Here is a 22,294-nt window from a genome sequence, read left to right on the forward strand (position 1 = left end):
TTTTAGCAGTGTGTTCTTTGTTTTGTTTTGAACATGAAAATAATTAGTCCAGATGAATAATGTTTTTAAAGAAAAGTTAACTGGAGTGTCTTACACAGGAACAAGCTGGTATTTCTCCCATATGTTTTCTATTTTAAGCCAAAAGCCCAACAACGGCACATAAACCATTTGGACATGGAATTACAAAAGCCACTGAGAACAAAAATTTCCCCAATGTATCACAGCCATACAAATATCTGTTATTAAGTAGCAGGACTGATCTACCGTAAGCATTAGACGACTGACTTTACAATCTCTCACCGGCTACCTTGGGTTTGGTGGGGTTATGGATGCATTTGAATTTGGCTAGGGAGAAGCGTGGGAGACGTTGCTTTTCCATTTACAAAGCATGGTTAGCTCTCATCGCGAGGAAATGCGCTCATGGATGACTGTTCCCATGGGCAGTATTATCAACACAGAAAAATCAGTGCCAAAATGATGAGTGAATGTTGAAGCTGAGGTGGCTATGAAACAAATACGACCGCATATTTCCATGGTCTTGTCTGGGAGAATGTAGCCAAGGCAGAAGTTCCATTGAGAATGTGCTTATAAATGTTTGGTCCAGCACCCATCTGGATGAATAAGCATCACGTTTCTCCCCACGCAAGTCTTTTCAGCTTTGTGGTTGTGATTATTATTTCCCGTTCACCTTTTCCTAGATTTCCAGGCTGAAGACATAGGCCTAGACGTTTCCCCAACCCCTCCCCCCCCCCCCCCCCCCATGCAAAGGATCTGTGACTCTATCCCTGAAATGTCTTTTCTTCTGCCTCTTTGCTCCTACTGGTCCTCTCTCACCCCCCTAATTTGAGTCTACACGCAGAAACAACTCCCCACTGAACATGCTCTGTCTTCTGTAGTCCCACAGCCCTTTGTTTGCATCTCTCCTATAATATTTATCAAATGGTGCCATGCTTTGGTTTGGTTTGTATTTTTGCATATCTTACATCCCCACCGGATCATAAATAGATGTCAGGCAATGTTTGCTTTATGTTCAATTTTTTCCACAGCATTTAGCTCCGTACCTTGTACAATGGAGCCTCAATCTAGTTCATAAATTAGATTAAAAAGCTAACAAATTATTTCTCTAGGCCCAAGAAGCCTATGGGACATGATGGGAGTAGCAGCAGGATGAAGAGTACAGAATTGGAAAATGGTAGTAAGACTAATAATGACAATGATGGCACCCGTGTTGAGTGCTTATGGATTCTAACCCCTATCTGCATATATACACGGCACCTTATGTGCATACAAAAAATCATTCTCTTCTAAGAGTTAGTGCATAAGGGTGGTATTTCTTCTTTTTTGAAGATATTTACCTCATTTTGCAGATTAAACAAGGGAGGGGCAGAGACGTTAAAAGTCCTGTGCAAAGTTGTGTCTCCTAAGCATCAGGATTTAATTCCAGAAAGCCTGACTGCACAGCCCAGCATACAACAGGCTCTTTGGTGCTTCCGTCTCTCTAAGTGTCTCCTCTGGACCACAGAGGGAAAGCATGTCTTAGGGTGTCCCTCATGCTCTGTCTTCCTCCTGCTCCTGTAAAAGCTCTTAGACTCCCCGACTCTTTAAGTGACCACCCTGTAGCTCTCATAAGAGTCCACCCCTGCTGGTCCAAATGCTCGGCCCTGGGCCTTTTCAGGCCCTCAGGATTGGACAGGAAAGTTGGGCAACTTTGTCCCCAGGATGTGCCACCAGGGCTCCTCCTGGCACTGGGCTTCCCCACGGAGCTCACGGGCTGGTGGGCAGGGACTCTTAGTATACAACTAAATACGAACCAAATATCACATAGTGATAATGAAGATTGAAAAGTGCAGCAGGATGCGGGAAAGGGGGTGAGGGGCTGTTTGAGCTCGGGTGGTCAGAAAGGGAGCCTCCCATAAAGTGACAATTAACATAAAGCGAGCATATATAGGGAACCCTGAATTTTTAGGCACAGCTACTGATTAGATTATTTTTAATTCATTTGGATTTCGCTGTTTTAGGAAGAAGAGTCAATCATGCTAAGCTAGAAGCTTAGAGATTGACTACTTAAAGAGTGTGAAAGACCCCAGCAGGGCTGATGTGGGCAAAGGCAGGAACCAGAGAAGCCTTTTGGGGCACAGCCCTTTCCAGCCCACGCTCTGAAAACCTTTCCGCCTTGAGAGGCTCTCTTTGTTCCTCATCCACGTCCCAGGGCCCGGGACGCCAAGCTCTTCTGGGGTCTGAAAACGACTACTAGAAAAGGGACTGAGCCAGGCAGTCACAGACAACCCAGCGTGCACACGCGTGCACACACGCACATATCCACAGACACACTCATAAACCACACACATATCCGCATCCACCCACATGCACAGGCACATATATACACGCCCAGATGCGTGCGCGTGCACACACACACACACACACACACACACACACACACAGACTGCAAAATCTTCAAGGCCCTTCATCCGGTTTCCTAAAATCAAAGATTCCTCCTGGAAAGGCACAGATACATACACACGCCCATGCAAAATACACACATACAATCGAGAGTCATGTAGACAGAGACATAGACATACAAACACACACCAGGAATGAATGCGATCTATCTGGTTAGGGATATTTTTAGAGCATCACATCAAGGGGAAATCTCCGAGTTTTACATTGGAGGTAATTTGAGACTTTTAGCAAGCCAAGTGGGGGGCTGGGTGGAGACAGGAGCGCTTTCTCAGCACTCTTGTGACCACCCCCTCAGCCCCCCACCGCCTCTGGCCATCACCTGTTCCACCTGTGCCTCCTCTAGATCAGCAACTTTCCAGTTTGATTTTCTGACAGTGTGGGTCTCAGCTTAAATCCCTAGAAAAGACACTTCAGGAATGTATTTTTTAAAGCAAATTCCAGTCTATTATTAAAACACCTGTTCAATCTTGAGACCATTCCTGACATATGAGGGATTACAGGAGGGAGAAAAAAAAATGGCAGTGCAATTTATGAGTTGTCTCACAATTCAGTTTGGAGGAAACTAATCCCCTGCATTTCCTGTCAAATAATTAGGAAAATTGATAAAAGTCATTCCCTTCGTATTTATAAAATTACACCAAACGCAACAGACTAATTTCTTACATGTCACCGTTTTTAGAACAAAGCAGGAAGGCAGGATAAAAGAATTGATTTCAATGCCATTCCCTGCATTTTCGCCTCTGACAAGAAATTCCTTCGACTGCGTGCTCAGTCACGGACGTGTGTCCATTTCAGAAAAGCTCAGCAATTTCTGTCTCTGCTGACGTGGTACGAGGGAATCCACACATGCTTTGTTATTTACCTTAATACACCTTAACCCAACTCTGTATTATCTACAAGCCCCTGCAAGGAAACAGAGGGCTCAAGCTCAGCAGCGTGAGTGCCCTTGCCTTCTTCCCTGTGTGCATCAAGTCCATTAACAGACACAGCCCAAGAGCATCAGCTTTAGGTCAATGGCTTTTAAAACAAAGATTCTATACCACACAAGGACTTTTCCCAGAAAGGCAGAGAGATGATACAGAAAGTTGGATAGGGGAGGCATGTGCTGGAAAGCAAGAGGAACACACATCAAGTTCAATTATGAAACTCAATCCTCCACCCCCACCCCCGCAAAATGGAGCCGCCCAAACTTTTTAATTTCCTAGAATATTTTCTATCTTCTCCATCCTTCCTTGCTTCTTTCTCTTTGCAGGTGCTTTTTTATGTGTTTCATGAGACATGAACTTGTGGCTAAGAATTGTATCATAATAAAGATGAAAAGAAATATGTCCCAAAGGATTGTGACTGGGCTCGATGTGGGGACTCAGCTGACGAAGAGGTAGGTCAGAAAACTAAGTGATGTGATAATGTTCGAGACTGCAAAGATCCCAGGCTTCGGTTGGAGAGATAAGGAGGCCAGCCTTGAGAATGCTCATTAGGAATTGACTTGCAAGGAATTGGAATCTTTGGAGGAGAAGAAAAATTAACTCCATCCTGGGAGGACAGAAACTGAGGGAAAGGAAAGAAATGAGTTAAAAGGGTTGACAATATAACTGAAAGCACTTTGCAGATATCAACCTCTCAAGTATAGGTATTACGTTCATGATGTACTCATTCATTTGTTCAATCGACAAACATCAATTGAATATCGACCCTGCCATGCAGTGTGCTAGGCATTGGAGATATAACAGTGAACAAAATTGACAAAGCCCCTGCCTTCAGGGACCTTACATTCCAGTGGGATAAATAAGCAATAAACATTTACATCCATTTTAATAAAGTGTTAGTCACAGATGCTACAGATGTTATAGAGAAAACTGAAACCAAGGAATGAGCTAAAAGATATGCTATTTTATTTTATTTTATTATTTTTAATTTGTTTTTACATTTATTTATTTTTGAGAAACAGAGTGAGACAAAGCGTGAGCAGGGGAGGGGCAGAGAGAGAGGGAGACACAGAATCTGAAGCAGATTCCAGTCTCTGAGCAAGAGGTCAGCACAGAGCCTGATGCGGGGCTCGAACCCACAAACCGTGAGATCATGACCTGAGCCGAAAGTCGGACACTCAACCGACTGAGCCACCCGGGCGCCCCAAGATATGCTATTTTAGATAGCGTTGTGTGCCCTGAAGGGGAAAAAGAAAGAGGAAGGGGCCTGACTTGTAGCCTTTGCTGATTTTGTGGCGTAAACACTCCCACCGTGGCTGATTGAGGCTACTAACACGCCATCACTGAATGCGGAGGTGGGACGATTGACGATTGACGGAGGTGAAGAGTCAATGGATTGACTCTTGCAATCTGACACAAGCCTGTTCAGCATACCTCTAGTAAACAGAGAAGGCTTCTATGAAGAGGTGGCCTTTGAGAGGGAACCCGAATGAAGCGAAGTACTCAGAAATGCAGATTGATGAGAGAAGGATATTCCAGACAAAGGGAAGAGCCATTGCAAAGCATAGGGGCAGGGCCTTGCCTGATGAGTTCGTGGAACAAATAAGAGGCCAAGGTAGCTGGAGAAGAGGGAGCAGGAAAGAGAGGCAGAGCCAAGGTCATGAAGTGCTGTGTAAAGCACCCTGAGGTCGTTGGCCACTACTCCAGGTGTGGTAGGAAGTAATGGAGGGATTTGAGCAGAAGCAAGAGCTAGTGGGACTTGTGTCTCAAAAGGATTCCTCGGGCTGCTCGTGGAAAGCAGAATATAAGGTTGGGGGCAGACGGGAGCAGAAGCGGAAAGACAAATTTAGAGCATTTGTCAATTATCTAGACAAAAGCCGATGGTGGATTGAATATGAGGGATAATGGTAAAGATGGGGAAAAGTCATATTTGGGATCTATCCATATCTGTCTATTTATCTATCTTTCATACACACATACACACACACATGCATACATAGAAATATACATTTATGTATACACATACATGTTTACGTATATATACATGTATATACATTTATGCACACACATATAAATTATACATTTTATAAATTTGATATATTTTCAATAAATAAAAATACTTTTATATATTTTAAACAGCTAAAAATAAATTTTTATATATTTTCTACATTGCAAGTACATTTTAGATTTTGTATATTTTAAATACATTGTATATATCTGATAAATTTTATATATTTCAAAATAGTTAAATTTCCAGAATTTAAATATACATCACCAGAGGTGATGTGACTTGCCTTCGGTGACACACAGAGGAAACGGTAAGGCCAGGATAACGCCAAAGCCACGTCAGCGCTGGTCAGGATGTGATGCTAATGGAAAATAAAGCAGTTTTGAACCACGGGACCCGAGGACGAGCCGGACTGGTAAGACATTTGGGAAATATTTTGAAACTAGAAGAGGCAGCATTTGTTCATGAATTCGATCTAGAGAGCAAGAGAAAGAGAAAGGTCAGTGATGTCTCCATAGATTTTTTATCTGGGCATCTGGGCTATAGGCTGGCCATAAAGTAAGTTGGGAAGTACTAGGGGAGAACGTATTTATGGGAGAAAGCTAAGCATGTCGCCTTGGATACGCTAAGTGTGAAATGCTTCTTCAATAACTCCAAGGAAGGGACACCTGGATAGCTCAGTCTGTTCAGTGTCCGACTTCGGCTCAGGTCACGATCTCACAGTTCGTGGGTTCGAGCCCCGCACTGGGCTCTGTGATGACAGCTCGGGGCCTGGAGCCTGCTTTGGATTCTGTGTCTCATTCTCTCTCTGCCCCTCCCCTGCTTGTGCTCTGTCTCTCAAAAATCAATAAATGTTAAAAAAAAATTAAAACAAAAAATAATAACTCCGAGGCAACGCGGAGAGGTGGTTAGAGATGGAGTCTGGAGTTAAGGAAAGGGAAATAAATGTGGGAGTCATTGAGCTTGTAAATGGCATTTAGCCCCATTGTATACAAACCCATGGGGTATGTGCTACTAGAGAAGATACATGAGGAGGCCCAAAGCCTCCAAAATTTAGGTGTTAGAAGATGGGAGAATCAGGCAAAAATAGTTGAGAAATAAAGGAAAGCGAAGTAAAAATAAAACAAGAGAATTTTGGTTTCCCCGAAGCCAAGAGAAAAATATGCTTCAAGAGGAGAATGGCCAGCTTTGCAAAATGCTTTTCAGAAATCAAGAAACAGACTGAAAATTGGCAATTGTGTTCGCCAACGTAAGGGTCATCGGTGACCTAGACAGAGTTTCAGTGGAGGACGTTGGCGTGAAGTTCCAAATAAGGAATTTTGAGAGAGAACGGGAGATGGGACGAGGGAGAAAGTCAACAGAGACGACACTTTCAAGCTTTGTTTTTCAGCAGAGCCGAGAAATGATTTAGTAGCTATAAAAGGATGTGGAATCAAAAGAGCTATTTTTTAATAAAAATACTACAGCATATTTGTGGGCCAATTGCAATGAACCAAAGGGAAGGGAAATCAGTGACACTGTAGAGAAAGGAGAAAATTCTAAGAATAAAGTCCCTGAGTGACAGGATAGGAAGAATCCCAGAGAACAAGTGGAAGGGAATATCGTTCTTACGTTCGAGTCCTGACCATTCATCCACCGTAACAGGAAGAAAGGCAGAGGGTGAACAGTACAGGGGCAGGCTGTGTGGAAGGTTGGTGGTGAGCAGGGAACCATTCTCTTTAGATTGCTTCTATTTTCTCAGGGAAGTGAGAAGCCAAGTCATCAACTAAGAGTGCCTAGCACGGAAGGTGTATTTGGGGTTTGAAGGGCAAGGAAAACAGTGTTAGCTGGCAATATGGAAGACTGAAGACTGGAGAGTGAATCAGCTGTAGGGCTGCCTGCCAGTGCTGAAGGTCCACTTGAGATTTGCTATCATGCATACAAAGTGGGGCCCGTCAACAGTCGTCAACATGGCTGGTATTTTCCTCCAGTGATATTCAGTGCAGTTGAATCTGAAAGCAATTGGATTTAATGAGGCTTGGAGTTTTTCTAGGCACAGGAAAAGGAGGCAGAGAGGAGCCAGGGAATAGATCATAATGCATGGGAGTATTTATAATGCAGGCATACCTGATTTTATTGCATTTGTTTTATGGGACTTCACAGATATTGCTTTTGTTTTTTTGTTTTTTACAAACTGAAGGTTTGTGACAACCCTACGTTGGCCAGTCTACCAGCACCATTTCTTCAACAGCCTGTGCTCATTTTGAGACTCTGTATCGCATTTTGATCATTCTCACATTTCCAACTTTTTAATTCTTATCGTATTTGTTATGGTGATCTGTGATCAATGATCACAACTCACTGAAGGCTCAGATAATGGTTAGCATTTTTTGAACAATAAGGTATTTTTCAATTAAGGTAGGTACGTTATTTTTCAAGCCATAAGGCTATTGCACACTAGACTCCAGTATAGTGTCATCATGACTTTTATATGCATTGAGAAACTAAAAAGTTTACTTCGTCCACTTTATTGCGATACTCACTTTATTGTAGTGGGCTGGAACTGGACCCACAATATTTCCAAGGTACGCCTGTAATGGCCTATGGTCCCTAAGTTATGCAGGGAGGAAAGTGAAGAGGGGTGTGTGTGTGTGTGTGTGTGTGTGTGTGGTAATGGCTGTGGTGGTTGTGCTGATGGAGATACCAATATCTGTACCAATGGAGATAGGTATCAGTGGATTTGAGATCCTAGTAGGTCTGGGGTTGGAGGCGTGAAGGGGAATAGGCTGAAAATATAGAAGAAAATGGCCGGAAAGCAGAATAGGTTAATTGAGATTTTGGAAGTGGAACACTCACAAATAATAACAAAGGGGACGAAGGAGTTTTTGTTTTTGCTTTTTTTTTTTTTTAATCCCAACCCCAGGCATCACCCCTAATAATTGAATGGTAATCTTGGAGAGGTGGGGCTCAGGCATTTGTATGTTTTAAAAGTTTACCAGGTGAGGGACACCTGGGTGGTTCAGTTGGTTAAGCGTCCGATTTCAGCTCAGGTCATGATCTCATGGCTCCTGAGTTTGAGCCCCGAGCCCCGCGTCAGGCTCTGTGCTCACAGCTCAGAGCCCGGAGCCTGCTTCAGATTCTGTGTCTCCCTCTCTCTCTGTACCTCTCCTCTCCCACTCATGCTCTGTCTGTCTCTCTCTTTCAAAAATAAATAAACCTAAAAAGCAAAATAAAATAAAAGTTTACCAGGTGGTGCTACTCTTCATCCAGAGCTAAGAACCACTGGATTATGGAATTATAGTTTAATTGTTATGGAGCAGAGCCTGGGCATTAATATTTTAGAAGTCTCTTCTAGTTTGTTGTTGTTGTTTTCCCCAAAACTTTTATTATAGTAAAATATACATAATATAAAGTTATATTTGCATGGAATATCTTTCTATTCTTTTACTTTCGATCTTTACGTGTCTTTGGGTCTAAAGGGAGCCTCTTATGGACGGTATACAGTTGAATCCTGTGTTTTATCTATTCTGCCAATATCTATCTTTTCATTGGAGAGTTTAATCCATTTACTTTGAAAGTAATTACTGATAGGGAGGAACTTGTGTCATTTTGCTATTTGTTTTCTATATGCCTTATAGCTGTTTTGCCCTCATTTCTGGCATTAATATCTCTTTTTGTGCTTAATGTTTTGTTGTTGCTGTTTTCATGTATATATCTATTGCATGTGTGCATGTATCTATGTATGTATGTAAGTATTTAGTAGCAAATGTTTCAATTCCTTTCTTGTTCCCTTTTGTGTATGTTCTGTAGCCATTTCTTTTGATTACCATGGGGAGAACTCTTAATATCCTACAGTTATAACACACTAATTTGAATTTCTACCAGCTTAACTTCAATCATATACAAAAATTCTGATTCTTTATAGTTCCATCCCCACCCTTTTCAACTTATTGATGCCTCAGAATTATATCTTCATACATGATGTGCCCCCCAAACACAAGCTAGTTCTTTTAAATGCATTAGTCTCTCAAGATGTGTAGAAAACAAGATTTGGAGTTACAAGCCAAAGCTACAATCATAGTGGCTTTTAGAGTAGTAACTGTTTTGTTTTCTGGGTTTGTGTTTCCTTGGAATGTGTGCAGCCAGTATAAGAATCACGGTTGTAGTTTAAAGAAAAAAAAAAAAAAGACAAAACCACAATTTGTCACCACTATTCTGAGAAGGTTCAGCGTGGAGACTGCAGACTACCGCTAACTGAGCTCCAATTCGGATTCCTCAACTGTCAACTCTGCAACTCGCTTCTGGAGAGTGGCTGCCCCTCTCCACCCCTCGGTTTATGACCTGAATCCAAAAATTAACGTTTAGCTAATAAAGTCTGTACGAGGATAAATATACTGTCTACGTTGAATATTCAGCAGTGTCTGACGTATGAGAAGGTCTTATTCAATGCTAGCTATCATGTCATCGTTACTCTTCGGGGCGGCGGGCAGATCTGGCTTCAGATCTTGCTCCCGCGGTAACCTGTATCCCACCCTTTGAGGCAACTCACAACCCTTTCTAGGACAACAGCGTTTCTTCTTTGGAGATGGAGAGGCTGCTCAAGAACTGTGGTTCTCCAGCTTTATCCAGGATCCCAATCATCTGGAGTTTCTGATTCTGAGGTGCGGGTGTCAGGTTCGAGAATTTGCATTTCTAATGAGTGCATTCTCCTTTCTATTGATATTTAGCAGAGGGTCAAGAACTTGTGTAACCCTGTCCAAGAATTAGAGAAATGAAAGAATTTAAAGAATTTGGAGTTACAGAACAAGACCGCAAAGGCTGAAAGGAGTCTTGCTGTTGACACCCTTCCCCCACACATACAGAAAAGAGGCTCAGAGAGAAACAGCTGCCGGTCAGAGTTCATGCAAATCTAGAACCAACACCCCGGTTGGCACCCCTGTTCATGGTTGCCCCCCACCCCCGGCTTCCTTCAGCTCATACAGCACCTGGAAAAGAGTTTTAACAACTTAGACCTAGTTCTAACAGTGTTTGATCATATTTCCCTAGCCGGAAATTGCAAATGGGATAACAATAAAAATAACGGTTAACATTTATTAAGTCTCGTGCCAGGGCTACTGAAATAAACTATATTCCGCTGGCCATCACCATCATTTGCCATGGGTTACCACTGTTCGTACTTTCCAACCCTTCTGAGAATCCTTGGAGATGTCTCAGGTGTGCTCACGGACAAGTTGGTGCCTTTGCCGAGTTTTTCCCTGCTGTTTACACCCCTTCGGTGATACTGGATGCTGAAGTTGTCGTGGAGGCTTGGCTGCCTATAAGCTTTACGGAGGCTCTTCATCACCACCCTGAGGGCTCTGCCCCGAAAAGCTGATGAGCTGGTCACCCCACCATCACAGGTGCAGCCAAGGCTCTGGAGCCTTCCGTGGGCCAAAGCCTCCCTGTGTTTCAGGTAGATAGTGGAGGACCCCAGGAGCGCCTGTCCAAACTAAAAAGCTCCTCACAAAGCTCTACCCTCAGGGAGACACGGTTGTGCAGCTTTGGGACTCCAGTAGACCTTGACTTTCTGAGCCAGGGGCAGATGATGGGTCTTCCCCCTTTCAGGTCTATCTGTGTGCTCCCTCTCTTTTTCAGTTGGTTAGTCCTTTGTTGGCTACCAACTGGGTTTCTCAGTTTAGTATCATCAGCCTGATTTGGAGGGAATTCCTTGAAGAATTTGGCATTCCTAGAACCAGAGGGTCGGTTTTGGGTGGTTTCGTGATTGCCTTTGTGATTTCTAAATATGTTAGTGAGAATTGACAGATGCTGAATAAAGGGAGTGCTTACCAGGTTTGTTTTTTTTTTTTTCAACTTTTTATTTGTTTTTTTTTTTTTAACATTTTTATTTATTTTTGAGACAGAGAAAGACAGAGCATGAATGGGGGAGAGAGAGGGAGACACAGAATCCGAAACAGGCTCCAGGCTCTGAGCTGTCAGCACAGAGCCCGATGTGGGGCTTGAACTCACGGACTGCGAGATCATGACCTGAACTGAAGTCGGACGCTTAACCGACTGAGCCACCCAGGCGCCCCTCAACTTTTTATTTGAATGAAGTTTAGAATTACAGAAAAGCTTCAAAGAGCAGTATAAAGTCCACTTATGCTCCTCACCCAGCTTCCGCCAATGCTGACATCTTATGTAGCCGCTGCAAGGTGACCAAAACACATTAACCGAGGTTAATTTCCCTCGGTTTGTACTGCTAACTAAACTACACCTTATTGGAATTTAACAAGTTTTGCGGGGGTTTTTTTTGTTGTTGTTGTTGTTCTTGTTTTGTTTGTTTGTTGTTTTTTGTTTGCTTGTTTGTATGTTTTACTAATGCACTTTTCTCTTCTAGAATTGTATCTAGGGTCTCATATTTCTTTGAGTTTCTCTCCCTTGGTCTCCTCTGTTTGCCAGCGTTCCTCAGTGTTTCCTTGTCCTCTGCGGTCAAGACACTTTCAAAGAGTACTGGTTGCTTGCTTTGTCCCCACATCTGTGTCTCTCTGATGTGTTCTTGTGTCCTAATGAGATTATAGGTTTTGGAGCAAGAACGAGGTTGTCTTTTTCTCAGTACATCGTATCAAAGGAGCTCATGATACTGAGTTTTCTTGTGGCTGCTGGTAACCTTAATGACCTGGCTGACGTAGTATCTGCCAGTTTCTTCACGAAGTTATAATCTTTCCCCTCGAAATGAGTAAACACCCCGGCAGAGACACCTTACGGTGATCCAAACGTCCTTTCGTTCCCGTCAAACTTTTATCCATCAAGTTTAGCTCCACTATTTGACCTTCTCTACGGTAATTGCTGTGGCACTTGCCTAATGGTGATTTGCTATTTCTCTCTCTCTCCATTTATTATTTAGAATTATTTCCTAAGGAAGAGTTTGTTTAATTCTATAACTTTATCCATAGGGACTTATGGATATTCATGTTTTAGTCTGTGGGTTACAATCCAATGCTATCATTATTTATGTTGTTGTTTGGGTTGCCTCCTGCAGCAGAAGCAATTTTTACTGGAAACTTGCATTAATATCAGTCATTCCCTTTTAATTGTAGACTGCATGTCTCTATAGTATAATAACCACCCAAGGGGCTTGTTAAAATATGATCCTTGTCCCCAACCGTGATGTTCTGATTTAAGGACTGGTGTTTGGACCCTGTAATCTGCATTTTAACAAAATCCTTGAAGGGTTGTTAAACTAGTGGGCCTTAGGACCCATGTGAGGAGCATTGCCTCAAAGACAATGTTTCAAAGTATATTATCCTGATTTTGTATCCATATATCTTTATGTATTTCCATCTATGTGCCTATCCATCTGCCTACCTACCTTATGCATGTGCACAGACACACACACACGTGCACATGCGTGATTTGTTATTAGATATTCTGTTTTAGAAGCTGCCTTCTTTTCATCAGTAATTCCATGAAACTCTTTGCATGATAATGAACATGCTTCTGCAGTTCCATTTGCAATGGCTATTATATTTTATGCATCATAGCTTGTTAGATGCGTTTATTGTTAAAAATAATATTGTCCATCTAGGTCTCAAATATAACTGGTCATTTCTTTAGAATAAATTTGTTGAAAAATGTTGACTCAAAAGCTATTCAAAAAGTTAGGTCTTTAGAAATATATTAACAGTTTGGCCCCTGCTGACAGTATGTGATGGTGTTTCTCCCGCCATACACACTTTAACCGGTACTTAATCATGATCTTTTCATAAAATTGGTAGCCAAAAAAGGTATCTAATTATTATTTAAATCCTTTATTTTTAGGAAGTTAACCTCCTTAATAGTTTTATTGGTCATTTGTATTTCTTCTCATGGAGTGCAAAGTTGAAACTATACTTCTCGATCAGAGAAACTAAAAGGAAATGCACAGTTTGCAGGAAGATTGAGTTTGTGACAAAATGAAAGACAGATTGTTCTACCGAGAGGTGGAAAAGACGTTTTATATCTACTTAGCTACTGAAAAAAAAAGACCGTACAAAAGATGCATCCTGTGTGTACATCCAACATAGCATTTTTCACACAGCTTTATGTGTCTATTCATCTGTCTCCCAAGTTATGAATGATCCGTCTCGTAAGGGCAGAACTTTATCTTGCTTGATTTGTACCCTACCCCTCCAATGTCTACCTAGTGGGGTCTTTGGTCTCTAATTGCATTCTTGGGAATGTTAGCTGCAAGAGTAAAAGAATATCCCAGTGATAGTCAAACATCTAGCATCATCCTTGCACTGAGAAGAGAGTATCATTCACCCCTTTCAACTCAATATTGGAAGCAATAGCATCTTAATTTCTATTAAAAATTGTCACTTCTCTGGCTGCTGAGACTAATTGTTTACTATTTCAAAAAAGATGTTCTGTTTTAAATTAGTTAAAGGTAAATAAGCTTTTAAAGCTAAAGGAAAATTTCTAAAAACTTAGAGTAAACTGGTTATTGCCCTGGCCAATAAAATTTAGTTATACGATTTCTGGGAACCGAGAAAAAAGGTAACCGTGTTGAGTTGTATAATTTTTTTTTTTTTTTTAATTTTTTTCAACGTTTTTTTTTTTTATTTATTTTTGGGACAGAGAGAGACAGACCATGAACGGGGGAGGGGCAGAGAGAGAGGGAGACACAGAATCGGAAACAGGCTCCGGGCTCCAAGTCATCAGCCCAGAGCCCGACGCGGGGCTCGAACCCACGGACCGCGAGATCGTGACCTGGCTGAAGTCGGACGCTTAACCGACTGCGCCACCCAGGCGCCCCAGAGTTGTATAATTTTTATTGCTTCTATGAAGAAACCTAATGGGGAGAAACTAGGGAAAAACACGTTTCATCACCAAGATTTTTACGTAGATGGAACCTCAGTTAACATCATGGATAGTGTCTTATACTAAAGTTTTCTAAGGGAAAGAAAACACAAACATAAGCACACACACACACGCGCGCACACACACACATTCTGTGTATAGATAGAAACTTGTTTTTCGGGGGCAAAATGGTATAGCCAAATTCAATAAGCACATTTTATTAGAATATATCCAGTTGTATTGCTTTCGGAATATCACATTTATATAGAAACAAAGCTCAGAATACCCAGATTCATGACACAGAAGGGACCTGGTACACAGGTTATCTTGTAAGGGTATTAACTTAGAGTCTACAGGTACATAGACAGGCTTAGAGATACTTGTTTGCTCCTGAAATTCTTTACAATACCTAGATATTTTCTGGGAAGAAGGGCCATATCTGCTTCATATTTTCAAAGGGATCATTGATCCCTGCTTAATCAGAGTAACGGATATTCCCTAAACAACCTTTGTTTGATTTGAATGTTATGCTTTCTGGAGAATTTTTAAATTCTCATTCCCTAATCTGAGAATCAGGAGGAAGCATCATGGGATTTGTCTGGGAAGAGCAGGGGAGGGAGTGAAATCAGCTTTGTGCTCTGGGCGTGCATAACCAAGAGGGCTGGTGCCACAAGGCAGCTGATGGATGGCCAGCTCCCGCTTCTCAGGTGGGTCCCTGCTTATTGAATAACTCCAGGCCATAAATTGCAATTGCTTCCCTCCTTTTCTAATTTCAAAATCTCTCATTAAAAATTTACAGTGGGCAGTCATCCAGCAATTTATGACTATGTCTAGACAACTGAAAAACAGCAGACAGTGGCAGGGTCGATTTGGGGTTTTCGCTTGTCTTGGTGACCAGTTCAGATCAGGGCAGAGTTGATCAGATCAATTAAGTGCAAATCAGATGTTAATGCCACTAGAGAAATTGACCCAGAGAGAGAAACTAATCATTCCCTCTGGGGATGGCTGGGGCCACAGATGAACATCCATTCTTTTGTTTTTGAGCATGTGTCTACAGCATCACTGTATGAGTCAGCTTAGGCTGCCATAACAGAATACCACAGATTGGGCGGATTAAACAACAGAGATGTATTTTCTCACAGCTCTGGGGGCTGAAAGTCCAAGATCAAGATGCTGTGAGGGTTAGCTTCCAGTGAGAACTCTTTTCTTGGGTTGCAGACAGCTCCCTTCTCCCTATAGCTTTACATTGTCTCTCCTCCGTGTATGTTTAGAGCTTTCTAGTATCTCTTCCTCTTTTAACAATGATACGGATCATATTGGATTAGGGGCCCAGTCTTAGAACTTCATTTAACCTTAATTACCTCCCTAAAGGCCCCATCTCCAACTAGTCACACTCGAACTTGGGGCTTCAATCTATGAATCTGGTGGAGGGGCACCCAATTTAGTTTATAACAATGACTGGCTAAATAAGACAGGGGCTGCTAAAGCTTCTTGTGAAAGTCAAGTGACACTCCATTGCTTTTAGACCGGGAGGGATTATCAGTTAGCATGCATAGGTTTTTCAGAAACCATCTATGCTTTATTGACATTGCTACCAACAAAACACAGGCAGACAGAAAGTCAGAAAACGCTCAGGAAACCCAAAGGGAAAGATGGGCCAATGATGAGTCTTAACCATCATTAGAGAATTCCTACCTCCAGAAACAGAGGTCTGGGGTAAATAATGTCTTATAATGTGTGTCAGTGGAGCGGGGCTGAAGCAATGCAAGTGTATGGTTCAGTGCCCAGATCTTCCAGTTCCGGGGTGTGCCCGTGTTTGCTCATGGGGTAATGGGCTATGTGTAATTCTTAACGAGGTGGCAAATTGGAGAATTGTGGAAGCAGAAGACATGCTCAACCTGTGTGGAAAGATCACAGGATCCTTGAGTTTTAGAAACGGTAGCCTTACAAAATTGAGGAAAACTAATAGCCCCCCGTGTTTGTTCAGAGTATCACGGTTCAGGAGAGGCTTCTGCACACTTACTGCGTGGCTGAGGCTGACACCGGGTGTGAACACCCAGACAGAGCTGGGCTGGCCAAATTCTTTCTGCCGTGGATCTGGAATTGTAACTGAAAGGTATCAGTTCATTTTTGCTGGTGTCTGGAACTAAGGGTATATTAAACCCAGGTGCTATGAGATAAGTGTATCCAAACGGACCCAGTGAAAGCTGTTTGGCAGAGAGAGAGGAGAGGGAGTAGATATGCAGAGAGTAGCAGGCAAGGCTCATGGAGAAGGAGAGAGAGTGCACCCATGAGCTAGAGAGAGGGGAGATAGGGAGGCAGAGAATGAGAGGGCAAGGACTCAGTTCCTCCCAGACACAGGCTAATTCTGATTGCCGTGACCACCTCTGTGGGTGGGTGGGTGGACTGAGTTTAGGGCGAGTTCAAGGGCAACCCTGGTGAGCTTTGGAAACTCCCAAAGGTTTTGCTGATTTTACAGTTCAGACTCTGGTCTAATACTTCTGTCACTAAACAATACTGCCTTCTGGAACACCTACAGAGCTACGAACCCTGTAGTTTAATGATTTTTGTTTTTTGCTTTTTGTTGGGTTTTTTTTGAGAGAGAGAGAGACAGAGAGAGAGAGGGAGAAATAAGGGAAGGGCAGAGAGAGGGGGAGACAGAGGATGCAAAGCAGGCTCTGTACACTGAGACTGGAAAGCTCGATGCAGGGCTCAATGCAAAGTTTGAACTCATGAACCATGAGATCATGACCTGAGCAGAAGTCACTTAATTGACTGAGCCACCCAGGTGCCCCTGAACTCTGGGTGCTTAGTTTAATCCTGAAGGTAGACTTCAGCACAAAGAACATTAATCCATGCAATGAAACCCTTTTAAAATAACTCAAGACATATATATATATCCCAGAAATATTTTTAAGTGTCTTTATTGTTCCTCTCTGACCGACTCTTTGCATACACCACAGTATTTCCATGTATCTTGCTCCAATGACTCGTTTCCAGTAAAACCTCTTTTGCTTTCATCTAAGCCTCCTGAGATATATATATTTATTTATTTTTAGTTACAAGTTCAAGAACTTTCTAGAAGAATGAAGAAGGAAAAGAGAATGAGAGAATTCAAAGAAAACTCTATTGTCATGCGGAGGGAAAGCAAAGGCTGCAAATACCCCACTTTTACCATATGCATCCCTGTAGACCTATAATGGCATATAAAAAGACCATAAAAATCTTAGAATTTGGGATCCAAGAAGGACTTTTGAAATTATTAAATCTAGACAACAGCTCTGCAAATGACTCTTGGTCCCAGATTTCAGAAGAACTTTTATAAAGATTTTACCTGTAAATAACGGCAACCTGATAAAATGCATATATTAGAAGGGAAAATTACTGAACTTCTCATATAATTGTCAAGGCGAGAACCAGAAGGAACTTAGTAATAATTTCTTTAGCCTCCTTACACTGCTGGTTAAGTGCATTGGAAGTTAAGAGAGGGGCGCCTGGGTGGCTCAGTCAGTTGTTTCTGACTCTTGATTTCGGCTCAGGTCATGATCTCATGGTTTATGAGATCGAGCCCCCTGTTAGGCTCTGTGCTGACACCATGGCGGCTGCTTGGGATTTTTTCTCTCCTTCTCTCTCTGCCTCTCCCCTGCTCACACACTCTCTCAAAATAAATAGACATTTAAATAAATAAATAGACATAAAAATAAATAAATAGACATTTAAAAAAGAAGAAAGTTAAGAGAATCAAGTGATTTACCCAAGATTGGTCTGAGATCCAACAGCGCTGGAGTTAAAATTTCAACTTGCTTCTCAGAGTGCTTTGACCAATGTCTTTATCCCCTTAGACCATTGGCTTCTAAACATCTTGTTATTTTAATTAAAAAAATAGAATTATTATTTAAATAAATTAATATAAGCAACCCTAATTGGCAATACCAATAATCTTTTCAGTGAAGCGGTGTTTGACCGTCCTTCCCCCAACACACACACACACACGCACATCGTCATATCTGTCTACCCGCATTCTACATCTTATGGCCCTAGGAGGATACGAGAAACCTTGAGGACTCTACAAAGCAGAGTTTGGAAACCCCTGCAATGCACCACACCAAGACACTCCTCATCTCCACAACGTATGGTTTGACTTTAGAAAGAGAATGTGTCAAAGGGAAAATGCATTTGCTCCAAAAGACGGCTATAATTTACATGTTTCTACAAAACAGCATGAAGGAGCAGGGAAGCAAAAATGGATGAGAAGGGAAAGGGGATAAAAAGGAATTTGAGATCTGGCCTAGGTGACTTGTTAAAAAACCATTATTTATTTCTCTTCTGAAGAGGCAGAGATGTACGGGCTTGGTCAGTCTGTTAGACTGGGGATCCATCACTAATCAATAGATGTTTGGACAATAAAATTGGTTGTCGTTACTCCCCAACATACATGTCTGGCACGAACCATTTTACTAATTCCCAAGGTGCCTGCTAATCTTCCAGACATCTCTGCGTGGCAGGCGATCTACTGACTTCATTAGGAAATGAAAATATCTTCTTTGCATGCACAGGTTTGCTCTCAGAAAGGCACATCAGCAACCCTGAAAAGGAATTTCCTGGATGTTCTAAATAATGAAAGAACATAGACTGGGGTAATGAGGACTAGGATGAGGATTAACTGAGGGAATTTTACAATCTAATACCAATAAGAGGCAAATTTTAAGGAATGGAGTACAAATGAAGAATAAGGAGATGACATTTCTTTTATGATTAGTTAGTGGAAGAATTCCAAAGCTGGCTTCCCTTTATTCGTCTCCATCTGTCAAGTATTCTACCCAAGGCTTATTCTAATAATGTTCTTAAAACTACTTTGAATTTGAAATGTCAGTAGGAGAGGAAATGGAGATTTTTCTAAAATTAAGTTTTCATATTTGTTCTTGTATACTGAAAACAACCCAGAGCCTAAATGTTTTTTTTTTTAAATAATAAAAAAAATGAAATGTCTTAAAGTGCATATTTTCTGGGAATAAGAATGTGATCTTTCTGATTGAATTAATATGAAAGAAGGACCCAGATGTAAATATTTTAAAATGTAACTAAAAAAGGCTAACGAGGCACAAATTAAAAAAAGGAAAAAGTTCACATTTAAACCTGGAAGGAAATGACCCTCATGACAGACTAAAAATATGTAGAACATATTTTAATGAGGCATTCATACTTAAGATTTTAAGATTTTAAGGACTCTAGTAGAAAGTGGCTTACCTGAGGCTCAGACAAAAAAAAAAAAAAAAAAAAAAAAAATCCTGCTCAATAACTCTGGTTCTAATGTGCTCTCATTTTATCTACTTTAAAATATTCTTACAAAGAGAAGAAAGCTATCATTGTACTAATCTTGCCCGTCTCTTAGAGCTCCTAAGTACTCTGGTTATAGACTCTATAGAAATTCTTGAACAAATAGAATTCCGTGGAAGAAAATTCAGAAGCAAAGGATCAATTCATATTATGATCATGAATGGTATAATTAAAATTAATACACTGTATCGAAGTCACCCCCCAAAGAACTTTTATTTCAGTATCTACTTTTATAATTTCAAATAATTGCAAACCAAAGCAATGAATGTATTCGTGTCCAAATTCAATTGGCATGAGTCTAAATGTAGAATGAACATGAGAAGAGTTTGCAAATAAACAGTGTGATTATCTTCACTCTATCATGGATAATTTTCTTTCAGGTTAGTTAGGACAGCTAATTGTGTGCCTGGGCAGGAGAATTAAGGGTAAGAATAATATTGCTATTACATCTTAATGGGATGAGCCGACAACAGTTTACATGTTCCATCAGCATTTTTATTTTGCAAAAGATAGGAAAGTGTTCGGGAAATGTTTCAAAGTCAGTGTGCCGTGATGAAATAAACTTTGGAAGTGGAGATAAAACCCAATTTGGAGTCCCATATCTGTCATTTATTAAGTGTGTGACCCAGGGCAACTCGATCACTTGGGGCTCAATTTTCTCATCTGTTAAATGAGGAGACTGTACCAGAGAATTTCTCAAAGACCCATCAGAGCTAGTGTATTTATGACAACTGTAAATGCTAATCAGATATATTTTATTCGTTTATTTAAAATAATTTTAATGTTTACTTACTTTCGACAGAGAAAGAGAGAGAGACAGAGGCGCAATAGGGGAGGGCAGAGAGAGCGAGACACAGAATCCTAAGCAGGCTCCAGGCTCCGAGCTGTCAGCACAGAGCCCAATCCGGGGCTCAAGCTCACAGACCATGAGACCATGACCTGAGCTGAAGTCAGACGCTTAACTGACTGAGCCACCTAGCTGCCCCAATAAAATATATTTTAAAATCAAGAGCACAAAATGAAAATTATCTAGTAGTGAACAACTCATCAACAAGGTGTTCATATATAATTAATAAATAGAGGGGAAAATCTGACTTAATTCCCATATTTGAGAAATTTAAAGAGGAGATACATAACAAACCAGGAGCATCAACAAAAAATATATGAAAACTGTAATTAAAAAAAAAAAAAAACTCCTTTTTGTCCTAGCATAATCACATTCTGTATTATATATAATTTCTACCAGAAAAAGTTACAAGGATTTTAACTTTTATTATTCGGAGAGTTTTAGAAAAGAAAGTATTGTTCATCCTTTTGATTTAAACTTTTCATGTAGTTATGTAAGTTGTTGCATAACTGATACAATGTTACATTTTTAGATATTTGATAAAACACTGAATATTAATTTTTACAGTTTTCCTCTTTTGCCTTGGAGTCAAAAAATAAATGTTTTTAATATTTATTTATTTTTTTTTTTGAGAGACAGAGCACGAGCAAGGAAGGGGCAGAGAGATCTGGAGACAGAATCCGAGTCAAGCTCCAGGCTCCGAGCTGTCAGCACAGAGCCCGATGCAGGGCTTGAACTCGCAGTCTTCGAGACCATGACCTGAGCTAAAGTCAGATGCCCAGACAACTGAGCTACCCAGGCACCCCAGGAAATACATTTTTCTTGTCTCCAACATTTTTTATATCTTGAATGTTTTCTAGGTACTAGGCAGTGGGTTTATTCTACCTAAAGGATGAAAACAGCCCTGTAAGATTTCCCCAACTAATATTTCTTGAATGAATCAATTCTAGCCCTGTATATCCTTCAATATTTAGTGTCAGTGTGGTCACTGTTCCTCTCTATCCCCTTCCTTTGGAAGTGAGAGTGAATTTCTTAGGACAGACTGACTAGAAACTTCATTGTCACTCCACTCAAGTAACATAGAAACCTTGGTGTCTTGTCACACCTCGTCCACACATCCTTCCTGCCACAGAGTAGATGCTCACTAAATTTGCCTAGTGCAGCCAGCATGGGGAAGAAGAAGGAGTCTTCTCTTCATTCTCTCCTACCCTCCATCTCAGGGCTGAGTTTGGATGAGATCATCGCCACCCTTCTAATCTCCCTTTTCTCCCTCTCTGGAGTGTTTGACTCTGACTCACTCTTTGATCCTGTCCCTGGAGGGCAGGATTCAACTACCAATGAATTTAGGAAATCATCTGTGGTGGGAAGAGAAAGGAGGGAGTTCCCCACAAGCCCCTTCAATCCAACAGCCTCCCTCAGCATAAACCTAGCAGACGCCATCAGTAATGAGGACCCTGAGCCATGTAGGGGACAGGGGTGGGGGAAAGAAGTGGAAAATGGGCCAAAATTACTGACCAAGAGAGTAGAGTGGGAATACTCAACGTAGACTTCATGGGGCAAACTCCTTGCAGTCAGATCTGCCTCAACTACTCACCATGTTTGGTAAGGTGACTTTATGTCCCACTCAACTTTGCTTCTTATCTGAATTGCTTAGTTTCAGTTTGGCTTCTACAGAGTCACTCTTTCCTTTGTTATAACCCTTATCTCATGAATAGAGTTGCCAGATAAAGTGCAGGATCCCCAGATAAACTTCAATTTCATATATATGACAAAAAAAATTAGTATAAATGTGTCCCTGGTTTTCCGCACGTATTTACACGTCTTCTATGTCGATTTGTAAAGTCTGGCACCATTGCTAAGGGATCAGTCAGCAGACCTTGCCCCATGATTTCATGTTCTGTGCATTCTCCTGGAGGACTT

Source organism: Panthera pardus, unplaced genomic scaffold (assembly GCF_024362965.1).
Source record: "Panthera pardus isolate Hobbes unplaced genomic scaffold, ASM2436296v1 HiC_scaffold_10, whole genome shotgun sequence".
In the NCBI taxonomy this organism is placed as follows: Eukaryota; Metazoa; Chordata; class Mammalia; order Carnivora; family Felidae; genus Panthera; species Panthera pardus.